The 18,775-nt window shown below is 46.3% G+C and overlaps 1 long non-coding RNA gene across 1 annotated transcript in view; it reads left to right on the top strand.

The window, feature by feature from the left end:
• LOC146870753 (uncharacterized) overlaps positions 1–11,860 on the top strand; it is a 240,123-nt gene extending 228,263 nt beyond the window's left edge. The window contains exon 2 of the long non-coding RNA XR_014979264.1: positions 10,085–11,860. This is a non-coding gene — a long non-coding RNA (uncharacterized LOC146870753). The remainder of the gene's footprint in view (positions 1–10,084) is intronic.
• The last annotated feature ends 6,915 nt before the right edge of the window (positions 11,861–18,775 follow it).

The following is an 18,775-nucleotide window of genomic DNA, read 5'->3' as shown; positions in this document are numbered from 1 at the left end:
ACTGGGAAGCTTTCTTGAGTGCTCTCTGATTCTCATCATTCTGTAAGAGCTCTCTGAGCTCAGCAGAGTTTGGGTTCTTGGGCTGTTTAAGGCCTCTAAGAGTTGCCAAATGCCTGAGCTCATTCTGATTAAGGGTAGCAAAGCTGGATGGTGCCCTCTGGGGGTCACTCTCAACAGAGATGGGTACAGTGGACCCCTCTGCCCCGGCCATTGCTCTTAAGTGTGGGTGGATGTGTTGCAATCTACCTACACTTGGGTTTACCTACTAAACCTATCTAGTAGTTGTAGTCAGGGTGTGCTACTCCCTTTGCTCTACAACAACTAAGTTCAGTAGAACTTAAGTATATCTAATCTTGTTTTATATGTACCTACAGGTACCTATGTGATCTTTTCAATTGGTAACCAAGAGATTACAATGGTAAAACACAGCAAGCTCAAATCCAACCGCTGCTCACCAATGTGAGAAGTTGGCCTGGTATATGCTGTTCACTAGTTCTAGTGACCACCTTGTACCATGCCAAGCAACCCTTATGGTGTGGTTGTAAGTCAACCTTTTCGGACTAGCTGCCCTAGTGGTAGCGTAGGCTAAGCAGTCTTTGAGGCTAAACTCGTGAAGCGTGTTAAGCAAGCTGTTTTACCAATAGTAACCCCCTTTTATACCAATGAAAGGACACCACACAGATATATATTCAAAATATATATGTATTTATTTCTCAAAGTAACCCCTAGTCTCTTTATGAGCACAGGAGCACAAATCGTCAAACAAGATTATCACAGAATACACAGAAGTTGCACTTTATATGGATAGGCCCGGGTGGCCACTCGAACCATATACTAAAATAGTGGTATAAGTACCACGAACAGAAAAGGGAAAAGGCCTAGGGCCTCTAGAATCGCTGGGCCTACAAGGAGCTAACGTCAGTTAGTGACCAGGAGGTCCACGGGTGGCGTGTGCAGAGCAAATAGTCACACGCGTGCTCCCATAGGTTTCAATGGGTGCGTAAAAAGTACAAAGTTACTGCAAAAGGAATCTTCCGGATGACCTAGGAACTTAAGATTTGGAACACAGGCACTAGAGATGTATTACTACACATGGGCACCGGAGTACCAGCTTTACCTCACCCACAGGAAGCGGGTGCATAGGCCTCAAAGTGCGTCGGGTTTCTTCTATCTGTTCCGTTGAGCCTGGGACAAAGATGCTGCAGGCGGTCGGTCGGGAAGGGATGCAGTGGATCCAAGAGTGGATCGGAGATGTTGAAGACCTGTAAGCAGAGGGGACAGTGTTCACAGTCACTAGCCAGTGACCAGCGTGGCACCAGGTGGGTACCAGGCGATGTCGGGTGCAAACAGGTGATGAGGGGTAGCTTGTCTCCGCAGCCACGTGGTCCCTGAAGGTCGACGACGTCCAGGAGTCGGCTCACGAGCTGTCCCACGCAGGCTCTCGCTGTCGGCGGTGTCGGCGACTTGATCGAAGCAAACAAGCCTTGGCAAAAGCAATTGCAGGAGGATTCGGAAATCAGCTGTTGGTTCTGACCAGCAAGGTCAGAGGGATTGCTCCTTTGGAGGGGAGCAAGGGCCAGTCTGGAGCAACCAGACCAGCGGTGTTTGTCGTAGATTTCGTCGCCAAGATGGCCACTAGCCAGCGGGCCAGCAACCGGTTAGGCGCGTCGAGTGGCAAAATGCAGAAGGGCCCCACGCAGATCGTGGAGATGCTGGAGGGCTCACCTTTGGTGCAGATGCTGCTCGAGGGTTGGGCTTCTCAGGACCCAAAGCACAACTTGGAGGGAGCCTCGGTTGTTGCACTGGTCAGCTTGTCGTAGTCGTTCCAAGATGGCTGGCTCCACGTGTCTCGGTGCCTCCACGGGTCTCCTCTTTGCAGGGACTGTGGATCGGGCGGTGAGAGGTCTGGAGGTCCAGGTCTTGTCAGTCTCTGGGCTCGGGCTCCGGCGGGAGGCGGCGGCAAAGCAGACGGTGATTCGCTGGATGGTGCTTGCGTTAGCAAGGTGGTCACTCCCTGACCACAGGGGAGATTTTCTTCAGTCTTCTGTGCAGCAGAATGTCGAAGTTCCCGTCTTCTTCTTAGTTTCAAGTTGATTCCAGGATGTCTGAAGTCTTAGGACACAGCTCCTACCTTTATTCGGATTCTAGGGGCCGGACTACCTGCTAGGTCCCTCCCTATGGGTGGGACCAGGAAGGGGGGTGGTTACACCCCCAATCCTTTGTCCAGCTCGCCCCAGGCCCGGGACTGGTGTGCCCCAGGACCGGTTTGAACTGGCATATGCACCGAGGCTCCTTGTGAGCCACAGGCATGTCTGGTTTCTTTCAAGCCCTACCTGTCCAATACACAAAATCCTGTCTGGGGTGGTGCACGCACCTCCCCTGGCAGGAAACCCTTTGTCCACACCTCCCAAGCTGGAAGGACTCCCAGCAGCAGGAGGGCAGACTTGTGTCTGTGGTGGCAGCATCCATTTTGTGGAGCTGAGGCTATGTCTGATTTTACCCGGGTTTCAGGTACTGTACATGTCGTGTCCCTCTAGAAGGGTGGAATGCTAACCCCGTCGCCAGAATTGGCGAGGGGTTAGTATTCCAATTCGTATGACACCTTACTCGACATGTTTTGATAAAGCCAAACCAAAGATAGCATTCAACCGCGAGGTTCATAATGCACTTAAGAGTATATGGTATGACGATATCTGGAAACAGTAGAAGGAAGTTGTTCCGACCACTGCAGACAGGCTCAGCTCAATGCAGAGCACCATCTCACATGGAACCAAGCACTCTGCCTTCAGGATTGTTAAGGCCTGCCATAGGAGTGACTCATAGGTTACCAGGTGTCCCATTTAAGGTTAGGTATAGGTATACTACACCTAAGTAAGAGGTGATTACACCAACTTACCCCAGCTGAGTGATCAGCCAGTTGTGTCAGATTGTTAGGCCAAGCCTGGGGTGGCATAATACATGCTGCAGCCCCTGGCAGGCCTTGGGTACACCAATGCCCTGGGTACCTAGTGTACACTGGTACAGGGGCTGACAGGGTGATCCACTTCCAATTGGTTATGCACCTAGGGTGCATAGTTGTAATTTAGTAGAGAGAACAGCAGGCTGGGGGTCTGATTGGCAGGCCCACAGCCTCAATATGTCAAAAACCAGTGAAGCAAAAAGCAAAAATTTGGGGTGACCATAGGATAGCAGACCCTACTCTCCTACACCCCTAAACTACCCAAACACCACTGCACTACCCTAAACCCTAAAACACTACCCTTAGCAGTACCCCCTACACTATCCACCACTGCACTACCCTATACCCTAAAACACTACCCCTACCATGACCCCCTAAACTATAAAAACACCACAGCACTACACTAAACCCTAAAACACTACCCCAGCAGTACCCTTACACTACCCAAACACAACTGACTACCCTAAACCCTAAAACACTAGCCCAGCATGAACCCCTACACTACACAAACAGCACTGCACTACCCTAAACACTAAAACACTACCCAGCACAATCCCCTATACTACCCAAACACCACTGCTCTACCCTATACCCTTAAACACGACCCCCTAGACTACACAAACACCACTGCACTACCCTTAACACTAAATCTACCCCAGCACGACCTCCTACACTACACAAACACCACTGCACTACCCTAAACCCTAAAACACTACCCCCAGCATGACCCCCTACACCACACAAACACCACTGCACTACCCTAAACCTTAAAACACTACCCCAGCACTACCCCTACACTACCCAAACACCACTACACTACACTAAACCCTAAAACACTACTCCATAACTACCATCAATACTACACAAACACCACAGCACTACCCTAAAACACAACCCCCAGCAGTACCCTCTACACTACCCAACACCACTGCACTACCCTATACCCTAAAACACTACCCCCACCATGACCCCCTAAACTATACAAACACCACGGCACTACACTAAACCCTAAAACACTATCCCCAGCAGTAACTCCTACACTACCCAAACACAACTGACTACCCTAAACCCTAAAACACTACCCCTGCATGACCCCTACACTACCCAAACACCACTGCACTATCCTAAACCTTAAAACACTACACCCAGCACGACCCCCTGCACTACCCAAACACCACTGCACTGCCCTAAACCCTAAAACCCCACCCCCAGCATGAACCCCTACACTACCCAAACACCACTGCACTGCCATAAACCCTAAAATACTTCCACCAGCACGATGCCCCTACACTACCCAAACACCACTGCACTGCCCTAAACCATAAAACCCCACCCCCAGCATGAACCCCTACACTACCCAAACACCACTGCACTTTCGTAAACCCTAAATCTACCCCCAGTACGACCCCCTACACTACCCAAACACCACTGCACTACCCTAAACCCTAAAACACGACCCCCTAAACTACACAAACACCACTGCACTACCCTAAACCCTAAATCTACCCCCAGCATGACCCCCTACACTACACAAACAACACTGCACTACCCTAAACCCTAAGACACTACCACCAGCACGACCCCTTATACTACACAAACACCTCTGTACCGCCTTAAAACACTACCCCAGCACGACCTCCTACACTACCCAAATACCACTGCACTGCCCTAAACCCTAATACACTTCCACCCGCACGATCTACCTACACTACCCAAACACCACTGCACTGCCCTAAACCCTAAAACCCTACCCCCATCATGACACCCTACACTACCCAAACAACACTGCACTTTCGTAAACCCTAAATCTACGCTCAGTACTACCCCCTACACTACCCAAACACCACTGCACTACCCTAAACTCTAAAACACTACCCCAGCACGTTCCCCTACACTACGCAAAAACCAATGCTCTACCTTAAACCCTAAAACACTACCCCCAGCATGACCCCCTGTTGTAAATTGGCTGCGATTAAATTAGCGTTAGCAGAATCCATCTGGTATTTACAGGCTATCCTGTACATTTTGTGGAATCCATTTTGTATTTCTGGCAGCCATTTTGTCTTCCCTTGTGCTCTGTTTAAAGGACTGGCTATACTTAGACTCTGCTACCCTGCACATGCGCAGGAATTTCTAACTGTCCATGCATCTGTTTTTAGTCTGTAACTATCAGGTTGTTTCTACCAGAGTCAGCAACGGCTAGCTCCTCCCTTGCTATTGACAGTGCATTTCTGTATGACCATCTATGTATGTAACTCTTCTCATGTATGCCTGCACCGCCCTTTTCCTGAGCCCCTGTGTGGGTATAAAAGACCCATGGTTCTTCTACTCTGGGTGCTACCTTCATTCAGCACCACAGGGTGCTGGGTGAATGTGGTTCCACCTCCTGAGGTTTAATAAACTATGTATTTTCTATTTCAGTTTCTGTGCCAACTTCTTTCTAATAGTCTGAGGACTTTGTGCAGAGAAGGGCGAACCCCTTGCACTGGTAGGCCTAGCTGAGGCCTATTTTCTACAATTGGCGCCTCAACTTGGGGCTCATCGGTGACTCGGATGCCCAAAGGATTGGTCGCGATGAAGGATTGGAATCTCGCTCTGGACATGATCACTGCCCGATAAGACCAGAGTCTTGGCATCCACGGCGACTTTTCCTTTCTTTCTGATCTGACCATCCAGGTGGCACCGGTCCTCGACTGAGATCTCTTCTGTTGATTCACCGTGCAGTGACCTCTTTGGTCGATTTTAGAACTTGGCAGGATGAATCTGGACACCAAGTGATTGGTAAGTGTCTGCGGCGCTTGCTGTTGGTTTTGATGCCTGTGATTGGTAAGGTAGTTTAGTAACGCTTACTGTGGCTTTGAGTATGGTATATTTTGTGTTGGCCAACTTGGTTTGTTTTGACATATGTGACTTGCAATTCACATAGGCAGGTAATGAGGAGAATTTTCTCTAACTGAATTGATTTGAACGGCACATCGTACTAAAGGTACCTTAAGTGCTACTTTGATTATAATATTGCATATTCTGCACTATTTTTGGCATATCTGTCTTTAGCACACTTCAAAAGATGTGTTGCTTTTGGAATGGTACCGAAATGAGACTTGATGAAGCACAACTGCCCCCCCCCCCCCCGGAGGGGACGCCTAATAGGGATATGTATATTAAGTATGGTCTTTCTTCTATAATGTACAGCGCATTATGGAATAAAAATACTTGTAAGTGGTGACTAGTACCCCGAGGAACTAAATATGTACATAAAAGGATCCTGGTCTGTGCACTTAGTAACATTCATAAGTGATGAGATGCAGAGCGTTTTTTTGGTGTTCTGCCAGCCAAATCTGGTGAATATGACTTGCAACTAGTATTTACAAATGGTTTGGTTTAAGTACAGTCTGTGGGCTGTCTTTTGTTTCTGTCTTAAGTGTTGATCTGTTAAATGTGTGTTTACATGTTATGGTGTGGTAAATTGTGTTTTGGATGTTGCTAGCACTGGAAAAAGCGTGTGATTGAATGACTGTGAATATGTGAAAGAATTCTGAGAAGTAAAATTGTTAAGGAGTAAATTTAATTTGGTCTCATCACCATCAATAAGTCGCAAAAGGAAATTGAGAGGGGTGTAGCTAGAGAAAGAGCAACCCCTGTGATTTGATGACACCCTTAATGTACAAAAGTATTAATGAAGAGTAATTAGGGACCGGTTAAAAGTTTAGCTTGAGAAAATTGTGGGTATTTCGAATTTGCAAATTGTTCCTATGCAGCTTTGTGTTCTTGGTGGTTCAGTGAGCCAATGTGCTGGGTCCACAGGGTTGTAGGTTCTAATTTAAGCTGAACCTGCTAATCTGAGACTAGAAAATAAAATTATGACCCCTGAAAAGAAATTGTAAATCAAAATTAATTTTACCATAGGGCAAATTATTGCAGTTTACATAAAATTAGGAAGGCTTTTTGTCTTTGACAGCTTCAGGGCTGTGCAAGGCAGATTTTGACCTTGCAGCTTATAAGGTGGGGGCTAAAAATAGGGGAGTGAACCAGGAGGTGAAATCACTGCTTAGAAAGCTTCACTGACATGAAAATGTGTAATGCTTGCAGCAGGACAGCCTTGGAGAAAGGTGGGGGCTAGGAGCAATCGCTGTGGCCCGGTTCTGCGCTGAGGGGCTATTTTTAGCTTCTCTGATGAGACAGGGCAGCTGAGGAACGAAACCCAAGGAGCCTTCCTTGGCCCTATTTTGTGCAAAGACCAGTTAGACTTTCCATAGAAAACTGTTTTTATTTGTTTTAAAAACTGTTGCATTTATCCTACACAAAAAGTAAAATGATGCTCTTGCTTGAAATTTTAAGGGCTATATGCCTATATAAAAACGATTTTCCAATTGAGAATTAATTTTCTCAGTGGAAATTGTGGCGCAAAAATAACATGGATTATCGGATAAGAGTTTTACCTTTAGAAAGTTAAAATTAAGATGACCTGTGTAAAGAGAAAAACGAAATTGTGTGTTTTACAATAGACTAAATTCAGATACAAAATGTCACAGCATTTATCTTTTGTATAGGGTATTAAAAGGCATTCACATTATACAGCACAACAGATTTGTGTTGGCTTGAAAGGTTGACTTGCAAGGCGTGTGAATTTCGACGCCTTTACGTGTCAAACAGCTGTGTCAGCAAGACTATTTCTGTTCCTCTGCGGACTCCGGCCGCAGAGAACAGCTACAGTCAAACACATTGTAAAATGCGGCATTTCAGACTGCTGTTTTAACAGTTAGAAATGTAGTTTCATTATTTTTTGATAAACAGAGGACAGATTGACAGTAGGGATTTCTTTTGTTAATGCCTTTTTAAATAAGGATAAGAGTTGTTTTTGATGTTAAATAATAATGACTGTCCTTCATTTAAAAGTGGCGCAGACTTAAGATGTTTCAAGCTAAGCTTCTGTGCTTAGGGCTAAGAATTAATGTGTTTCAATGTAATAGGCAAGGGATGCAGCTCGCTTTTCATATGTAGACTCATCAAAATGATTAGATTTATTAACAAAAAATATATATTTTGATTATATAAAAAAAATGGTATTTCAAATAGGTGCAAAAACAAATTCGTTTTTTACTATTTATAATGCCTAATAATGATACTGTGACCTCCTAGCATCCAAATTGCATTTAAGCCGTGCTATACAGCAATAGGGGGTCAATTACATGTGAAAATGTCACTTTACCCAGGCGTACAAAACTCATTTTTATAAGGGTATACATTATACATTTTTGATGCCACATCTCTGGGATATGTAGAGGACATTCTGGGGATGACTATTATGCAAAAACATTGTAGGATGTTAATTTTTAAGTGCCCTGAAAATCAAAGTCGAAATTGGGTAAAAATTCACTATTTAAATGAGTTTTCTCCAGTCAGATCAGTTTTTAAACTGCCTTACGCCCCAGTAAATGCACATATGTAAGCATAGACCATCTATACTGCTAGACAAACGCTTGGCACACTGCTTATACATATCAATGTACAAAAATTGGCAGAAGTTATTAAGCTTACCTCTGAAATTGCTGGTCGGCACACAGAGTGGGTTTTGCTGCTCTGTCTTCGGTCTTTAGGGTCACTTTGACTTGGAAGCACCGCATGAAAACCTTGCATGCATGCTGGGACAACTGCATAGGTTATAGGTCAAAGTCCTACATTTAGAAGCCTGTAGGGCTCAGCACAACGTTGCTTTGGCATTTCGACATTTGAAAAACGAAATGGCAGGGGAAGAAAGAGGTTTTTGCTTACCTTTTTTTTTTGGTAAAAGCAAGTTTTTGTGTGCACTCCATGAACATAGTATATGTGACCTCTCTTTAAAAGACAATGGCTCTGCCATATATATATAGTATAAATGTTTTTAGGGTTGAATTCAGGAAGCAATGGGATTCAGTTTGAATTCATGCGGCCTCATGTTGCACTAGTACATTTGCTAAAGGAATATGTTCTTTGGCTAGCTGAACTGTGCTATTTCGCTCCTCAGAGTTTGTTTATGCCCAGTTGCTACAAATTGGGGTTGATAGTGTTGACAGAATGAAACCTGGTACAGGTTTCTTACTGTCAAAACTGGGGAGTGGAGGCTAGCTCCTCTACAAATTAAGGGTAGGCAAATTTATGTGTTCTCTCTCTTTTTCTTAATTTTTTTCGAGCCTGTCTAAACTGTCTGTGAAATAACCATGAGACATTTAATTGGCTATTCAGTAATACTGTTTTCAACATTATTAGCATTAATAAAACGAATAAATATATTTTGCTATGTTACTACCAATCCTCTCTGATGGAATTATGAGAGGATGAGTAGTCTAGATTGCTGCTTCCTTATTTGATCTTGAAGGGGAACTAGCTGTGGGTAGTTTTTGTTTGAAAATTCTCAGGTGACAACACCACTATTGTTTGTTATTCTCATGCTACATACAGTTTTTGCAAGGGCATTGCTAGTTTTTATTAGCTAGTCTGTGTAGATAAACTGACAGTCCTTGCTAGAGCTGATGTAGCATAGTTTGGATTGTGAAAAATAGAATGCAGAGAAGATGCCCATGTGAACCTTAGCAAACATTTTTGAGGAAAATATTGTTTTACAGGAGTCTGTTAGTCACAAGATGTTCCGCTGGAGAACATGTACCCATTATGTTGAAGTTTTTAGTTCTGTATGTAATAGGAATCCTTGTTAAATTAGCAGTTTTAGATTTTCCTGTTGCTCCTATAACATAAGAGCATGGTCCTGAGTATACAATGTAGGTGCTTTAATTAAGAAAAATCATTTTAGAAGTGTCTGCAGTCCTGTACAAATAATGCAATGTTTAGGAGTAAACGTGTGTAACATTTCCTTTTTCTTGAGGGTCTTTAAAAATGAACACAGACTTCCTTGACTGCTTGGCATTGGGTGACGTATTACTCTTATCAGTTCACTAAAGAGTTCTTTTTATACTTGCCAATAGGTCCAGGCTGTTGTTTTATTTACTCTCACATAGATGAAAGTGGTTCCAGGGTGCCTTGTTAATATATGGGGCGTCCCTGGACTAGGAAGTATTCTGAGACTATCCTCTCTGTTGATAGATTATTTCTGTGCCTTGTCTAAAGACCTTTTGTTCTGTCCACCAATAGATATTTGCTGCCTTACAACCATTGCCAGAGGGGCGCGGACATCAGATCCAGCTTGAGGAGTCAGCACCAGTCCAGCTTGAAGTCAAAGTGAAGGTAACCAGCACAGGCATTACTGGCAACCAGGACCTGCATTGTGATGAGCGTACCCCTGCTACTATCTTGGGCGAAAGACGGGGTCACAAATCAGAAAGGAGAAATCGTGGATCAAGCTTTTGATGCCCAGCCGAGAGTCACAGACCGACCAGGAAGGGAAGAAGGTTTTTGCTTGAGGTAACCCCCTTTGAAACAAGGGTTGCTTCAGAGATCCTAGCATCAGGCCTCTGAATCCTGGTCCCAAAGTGGCTGTAAAGGAGATACCTGGGCACACTGAATGCAATCCATGGCCCCAACGAAAGAGCAGTATGCCAGCAGAGCAATACAGGAGTTAGGGAAGGACTTGAGTTCAGGGTACAGGTGCTGTGTCTCTGGTGCCTGTTAGATTGAAATGAAGAAAACTGGTGCACTGCCTGAGACACTGGACAGGATCGCTGAGCGCATTTGCCCTGGTGGGTGATTGCCCTATCCTGAAAGAAGAAACTTTTTCCTTGAAACTGGGCCATGATTCCTGAGTTGCGAGTTGTGCAGCTCCACCGTGGGAACAACAAGAGCCTGCCTGTGAGGCTCAAACGGACACAGGGAGAAGGCTCCCCTCTGGTTGGTTGTACAGCGGCTTTAATTTCCCAAGGACTTCTTTTTCTTTTTGTTGAAAATGTACCCCATTGATCGTCCCATTTTTTAGGAGGAGCAACCCTTTGCAGCTCTTCGTCCTAATTCTCATGGTTCTGTGTAGTTCTCCTGGTCCTCTGGATCCAGGATCATTTTTGTAAATAATATGTCTGACTGCTTTAATGTGTGTATTGGGTATAATGATAGATACTCTAGCCCTCATAAAAGAAACACTGGAAAAGTCTAGCGAAAATGTTTTTGAAGTTGAAATTGATGGTAACTGAAATGCATAGGAGCCGTGAAAATGTTTTTACTGGATGATTCTAGGATTTGCTTAGGACTAGAAAGCTAATAATTCTGTTTCTGATAATAGTAATTACTCTCTCCTGCTATCTGTATGACCCAATTCTCTGTTCCCTTTGTACTTCTGTTTATACCTCATACATACCCGCTTAACAATATTTAGAATGAGAAATGCCCACCTAGCAATGAATTAGGAAATTTATGAAAAGAAAAAAAAAATTATTAAAAATTAATATGCATATTTTTCATTTTTCCTACTGGATTATGGGAGATGTCTTCAGCTAACGCTAAAAGGGTCGTCTGTTGTAAATTTGCTGCGATTAAATTAGCGTTAGCAGAATCCATCTGGTATTTACAGGCTATCCTGTACATTTTGTGGAATCCATTTTGTATTTCTGGCAGCCATTTTGTCTTCCCTTGTGCTCTGTTTAAAGGACTGGCTATACTTAGACTCTGCTACCCTGCACATGCGCAGGAATTTCTAACTGTCCATGCATCTGTTTTTAGTCTGTAACTATCAGGTTGTTTCTACCAGAGTCAGCAACGGCTAGCTCCTCCCTTGCTATTGACAGTGCATTTCTGTATGACCATCTATGTATGTAACTCTTCTCATGTATGCCTGCACCGCCCTTTTCCTGAGCCCCTGTGTGGGTATAAAAGACCCATGGTTCTTCTACTCTGGGTGCTACCTTCATTCAGCACCACAGGGTGCTGGGTGAATGTGGTTCCACCTCCTGAGGTTTAATAAACTATGTATTTTCTATTTCAGTTTCTGTGCCAACTTCTTTCTAATAGTCTGAGGACTTTGTGCAGAGAAGGGCGAACCCCTTGCACTGGTAGGCCTAGCTGAGGCCTATTTTCTACACCCCTAACTGCACAAACACCACTGCACTACCCTAAACCCAAAAACACTACCCCCAGCGTGACACCCTACACTACCCTAAACCCTAAAACACTACCCCCAGAGCGACCCCTACACTACACAAACACTGATGCACTACCCTAAACCCTAAATATACCCCCAACATGACCACTTACACTACCCAAACACCACTGCACAACCCTAAACACTAAAATACTACCCCCAGCACAACCCCCTGCAATACCCAAACACCACTGCACTGCCCTAAACCCTAAAACACTACCCCCAGCGCAACCCCCTACACTACCAAAACACCACTGCACTACCCTAAACCCTAAAACATTACCCCCAGCACTACCCCTACACTACCCAAACACCACTGCACTACACTAAACCCTAAAACACTACTCCCAAAACTACCCCAATACTACACAAACACCACAGCACTACACTAAACCCTAAAACACTACCCCCAGCAGTACCCCCTACACTATCCAAGACCACTGCACTACCCTATACCCTAAATCAATACCCCCACCATGACCTCCTAAACTATACAAACACCACGGCTCTACACTGAACCCTAAAACCCTACTGCTAGCAGTACCCCCTACACAACCCAAACACAACTGCACTACCCTAAACACCTAAAACACTACCCCAGAAAGACCCCCTACACTACCAAAACACCCCTGCACTACCCTAAACCTTAAAACACTACACCCAGCATGACCCCCTGCACTACCCAAACACCACTGCACTACCCTATACCCTAAAACATGACACCCTACACTACACAAACTGCACTGCACTACCCTAAACACTAAAACACTACCCCAGCACAATCCCCTACACTACCCAAACACCTCTGCACTACCCTATACCCTTAAACACGGCCCCCTAGACTACACAAACACCACTGCACTACCCTCAACCCTAAATCTACCCCAGCACGACCCCCAACACTACCCAAAGACCACTGCACTACCCTACACCCTAAAACATGTCCCCCTACACTACACAAACACCACTGCACTACCCTAAACCCTACATCTACCCCCAGCGCTACCCGCTACACTACACAAACACCACTGCACTACCCTAAACCCTAAAACACGACCCCCTACACTACACACACACCACTGCACTACCCTAAACCCTAAAACACTACCCCAGCGCGACCCCTAAACTACACAAACACCAGTGCACTGCCCTAAACCCTAAAACACTACCCCAGCTCGACCCCCTACACTACCCAAACACCACTGCACTACCCTAAACCTTAAAACACTACCCCAGCACTACCCCTACACTACCCAAACACCACTGCACCACACTAAACCCTAAAACACTACTCCCACCATGACCCCCTAAACTATAAAAACACCACGGCACTACACTAAACCCTAAAACACTATCCCCAGCAGTAACTCCTTTACTACCCAAACACAACTGACTACCCTAAACCCTAAAACACTACCCCAGCATGACCCCTACACTACCCAAACACCACTGCACTATCCTAAACCTTAAAACACTACCCCCAGCACGACCCCCTGCACTACCCAAACACCACTGCACTGCCTTAAACCCTAAAACCCCATCCCCAGCATGAACCCCTACACTACCCAAACACCACTGCACTGCACTAAACCCAAAAACACTACCCTCAGCACGACCCCAACACTTTCCAAACACCACTGCACTACCCTAAATCTACCCCCAGCACGATCCCCTACACTACACAAACACCACTGCACTACCCTAAACCCTAAATCTACCCCTAGCATAACCCCCTACACTACACAAACACCACATCACTATCCCAAACCCTGAAAAACTACCCCCAGCACAAACCCCTACACTACCCAAACACCAGTGCACTACCCTAAAACCTAAAACATGACCCCCTACACTACACAAACACTGCACTACCCTAAACACTAAAACACTACCCCCAGCACAACCCCCTACACTACCCAAACACCACTGCACTACCCTAAACCCTAAAACACCACCCCCTACACTACACAAACACCACTGCACTACCCTAAACCCTAAATCTACCCCCAGCACGATCCCCTATATTACACAAACACCTCTGCACTGCCCTAAAACACTACCCCCAGCACAACCCCCTGCACAACCTTAACACAACTGCACTACCCTAAACCATAACACACTACCCCAGCATGACCCATACACTACCAAAACACCCCTGCACTACCTAAACCCTAAAACACTACCCCAAGCATGACCCCCTCCACTACATAAACTCCACTGCACTACCATAAACCCTAAAACATTACCCTTAGCACGACCCCCTGCACTACCCAAAGACCACTGCACTACCCTAAACCCTAAAACATGTCCCCCTACACTACACAAACACCACTACACTACCCTAAACCCTACATCTACCCCCAGCGCGACCGGCTACACTACCCAAACACCACTGCACTACCCTAAACCTTAAAACACTATCCCCAGCAGTAACTCCTACACTACCCAAACACAACTGACTACCCTAAACCCTAAAACACTACTCCAGCATGACCCCCTACACTACCCAAACACCACTGTACTACCCTAAACCTTAAAACATTACCCCCAGCACGACCCACTGCACTACCCAAAGACCACTGCACTACCCTACACCCTACAACATGTCCCCCTACCCTACACAAACACCACTGCACTACCCTAAACTCTACATCTACCCCCAGCGCGACCCGCTACACTACCCAAACACAACTGCACTACCCTAAACCCTAACACACGACCCCCTACACTACACAAACACCACTGCACCTCCCTAAACCCTGAAACACTACCCCAGCACGACCCCTAAACTACACAAACACCACTGCACTGCCCTAAACCCTAAAACACTACCCCCAGCACGACCCCCTACACTACCCAAACACCACTGCACTACCCTAAACCTTAAAACACTACCCCAGCACTACCCCTACACTACCCAAACACCACTGCACTACACTAAACCCTAAAACACTACTCCCATAACTACCATCAATACTACACAAACACCACAGCACTACCCTAAAACACAACCCCCAGCAGTACCCTCTACACTACCCAACACCACTGCACTACCCTATACCCTAAAACACTACCCCCACCATGACCCCCTAAACTATACAAACACCACGGCACTACACTAAACCCTAAAACACTATCCCCAGCAGTAACTCCTACACTACCCAAACACAACTGACTACCCTAAACCCTAAAACACTACCCCAGCATGACCCCTACACTACCCAAACACCACTGCACTATCCTAAACCTTAAAACACTACCCCCAGCACGACCCCCTGCACTACCCAAACACCATTGCACTGCCCTAAACCCTAAAACCCTACCCCCAGCATGAACCCCTACACTACCCAAACACCTCTGCACTGCCATAAACCCTAAAATACTTCCACCAGCACGATGCCCCTACACTACCCAAACACCACTGCACTGCCCTAAACCATAAAACCCCACCCCCAGCATGAACCCCTACACTACCCAAACACCACTGCACTTTTGTAAACCCTAAATCTAACCCCAGTACGACCCCCTACACTACCCAAACACCACTGCACTACCCTAAACCCTAAAACACTACCCCATCATGTCCCCATACACTACACAAACACCACGGCACTACCCTAAACCTGAAAACACTACCCCCAACGTGACCCCCTACACTACCCTAAAACACTACCCCCAGCGCGACCCCCTACACAACACAAACACCACTGCACTACCCTAAACCCTAAATCTACCCCCAGCATGACCCCTTACACTACCCAAACACCACTGCACAACCCTAAACACTAAAATACTACCTCCAGCACAAGCCCCTGCAATAACCAAACACCACTGCACTGCCCTGAACCCTAAACCACTACCCCCAGCATGACCCCCTATACTACCCAAACACCACTGCACTACCCGAAACCCTAAAACACTACCCCCAGCAGTACCCCCTATACTAGCCTACACCACTGCACTACCCTATACCCTATACCCTAAAACACTACCCCTACCATGACCCCCTAAACTATACAAACACCACAGCATTACACTAAACCCTAAATCACTACCCCCAGCAGTACCCCCTACACTACCCAAACACAACTGACTACCCTAAACCCTAAAACACTACCCCAGCATGACCCCCTACACTACCCAAACACCACTGCAATACACTAAACCTAAAAACACTACTCCCAGAATTACCCCCAATACTACGCAAACACCACAGCACTACCCTAAACCCTAAAACACTACCCACAGCAGTACCCCCTACACTACCCAAACACAACTGCACTACCCTAAACCATAAAACACTACCCCAGCATGACCCCATACACTCCTAAAACAACCCTGCACTACACTAAACCCTAAAACACTACCCCAAGCACGACCCCCTACACTACACAAACTCCACTGCACTACCTTAAACCCTAAAACATTACCCCTAGCACGACCCCTACACTACCCAAACACCACTGCACTACCCTAAACCCTACATCTACCCCCAGCACGACCCGCTACACTACCCAAACACCACTGCACTATCCTAAACCCTAAAACACGACCCCTACACTACACAAACCCCACTGCACTACCCTAAACCCTAAAACACTACCCCAGCACGACCACTACACTACACAAACACCACTGCACTGCCCAAAACCCTAAAACACTACCCCAGCACGACCCCCTACACTACCTAAACACCACTGCACTACCCTAAACCTTAAAACAGTACCCCCAGCACTACCCCTACACTTCCCAAACACCACTGCACTACACTAAACCCTAAAACACTACTCCCAGAACTACCCCCAATACTACACAAACACCACAGCACTACCCTAAACCCTAAAACACTACCCCCAGCAGGACCCTCTACACGACCGAACACCACTGCACTACCCTATACCCTAAAACACTACCCCCACCATGACCCCTAAACTATACAAACACCACGGCACTACACTAAACCCTAAAACACTATCCCCAGCAGTACCCCCTACACTACCCAAACACAACTGACTACCCTAAACCCTAAAACACTACCCCAGCATGACCCCCTACACTACCCAAACACCATTGCACTACTATAAACCCTAAAACATGTCCCCCTACACTACACAAACACTGCACTACCCTAAACACTAAAACACTACCCCCAGCACAACGCCCTACACTACCCAAACACCACTTCACTACCCTAAACCCTAAAACACGACCCCCTAATCTACACAGTCACCAATGCACTACCCTAAACCCTAAATCTACCCCAGCACGACCCCCTACACTACACAAACTCCACTGCACTACCCTAAACCCTAAGACACTACCACCAGCACGACACCGTATACTACACAAACACCTCTGTACTGCCCTAAAACTCTACCCCCAGCACAACTTCTTACACTACCCAAACACCACTGCACTGCCCTAAACCCTAAAACCCCACCCCCAGCACGAACCCCTACACTACCCAAACACCCCTGCACTTTCGTAAACCCTAAATCTAACCCCAGTATGACCCCATACACTACACAAACACCACTGCACTACTCTAAACCCTAAAACACTACCCCCAGCATGAGCCCCTACACTACACAAACACCACTGCACTACCCTAAACCCGAAAACACTACCCCAACGTGACCCCCTACACTACCATAAACCATAAAACACTACCCCCAGCGCGACCCCCTACACTACACAAACACCACTGCACTACCCTAAACCCTAAATCTACCCCAACATGACCCCTTACACTACCCAAACACCACTGCACAACCCTAAACACTAAAATACTACCCCCAGCACAAGCCCCTGCAATACCCAAACACCACTGCACTGCCCTAAACCCTAAAACACTACCCCCAGCACAACCTCCTATACTACCCAAATACCACTGCACTACCCTAAACCCTAAAACACTACCTCCAGCAGTACCCCCTACATTACCCAACACCACTGCACTACCCTATACTCTAAAACACTACCCCTACCATGACCCCCTACACTACACAAACCCCACTGCACTACCCTAAACCCTAAAACACTACCCCAGCACGACCACTACACTACACAAACACCACTGCACTGCCCAAAACCCTAAAACACTACCACAGCACGACCCCCTACACTACCTAAACACCACTGCACTACCCTAAACCTTAAAACAGTACCCCCAGCACTACCCCTACACTTCCCAAACACCACTGCACTACACTAAACCCTAAAACACTACTCTCAGAACTACCCCCAATACTACACAAACACCACAGCACTACCCTAAACCCTAAAACACTACCCCCAGCAGTACCCTCTACACTACCGAACACCACTGCACTACCCTATAACACTACCCCCACCATGACCCCTAAACTGTACAAACACCAGGGCACTACACTAAACCCTAAAACACTATCCCCAGCAGTACCCCCTACACTACCCAAACACAACTGACTACCCTAAACCCTAAAACACTACCCCAGCATGACCCCCTACACTACCCAAACACCATTGCACTACCCTAAACCCTAAAACATGTCCCCCTACACTACACAAACACTGCACTACCCTAAACACTAAAACACTACCCCCAGCACAACCCCCTACACTACCCAAACACCACTTCACTACCCTAAACCCTAAAACACAACACCCTAATCTACACAATCACCAATGCACTACCCTAAACCCTAAATCTACCCCCAGCACGACCCCCTACACTACACAAACTCCACTGCACTACCCTAAACCCTAAGACACTACCA

Source organism: Triturus cristatus, chromosome 1_1, assembly GCF_964204655.1.
Source record: "Triturus cristatus chromosome 1_1, aTriCri1.1, whole genome shotgun sequence".
In the NCBI taxonomy this organism is placed as follows: domain Eukaryota; kingdom Metazoa; phylum Chordata; class Amphibia; order Caudata; family Salamandridae; genus Triturus; species Triturus cristatus.
This window is presented reverse-complemented; position numbering and strand designations above follow the sequence as displayed.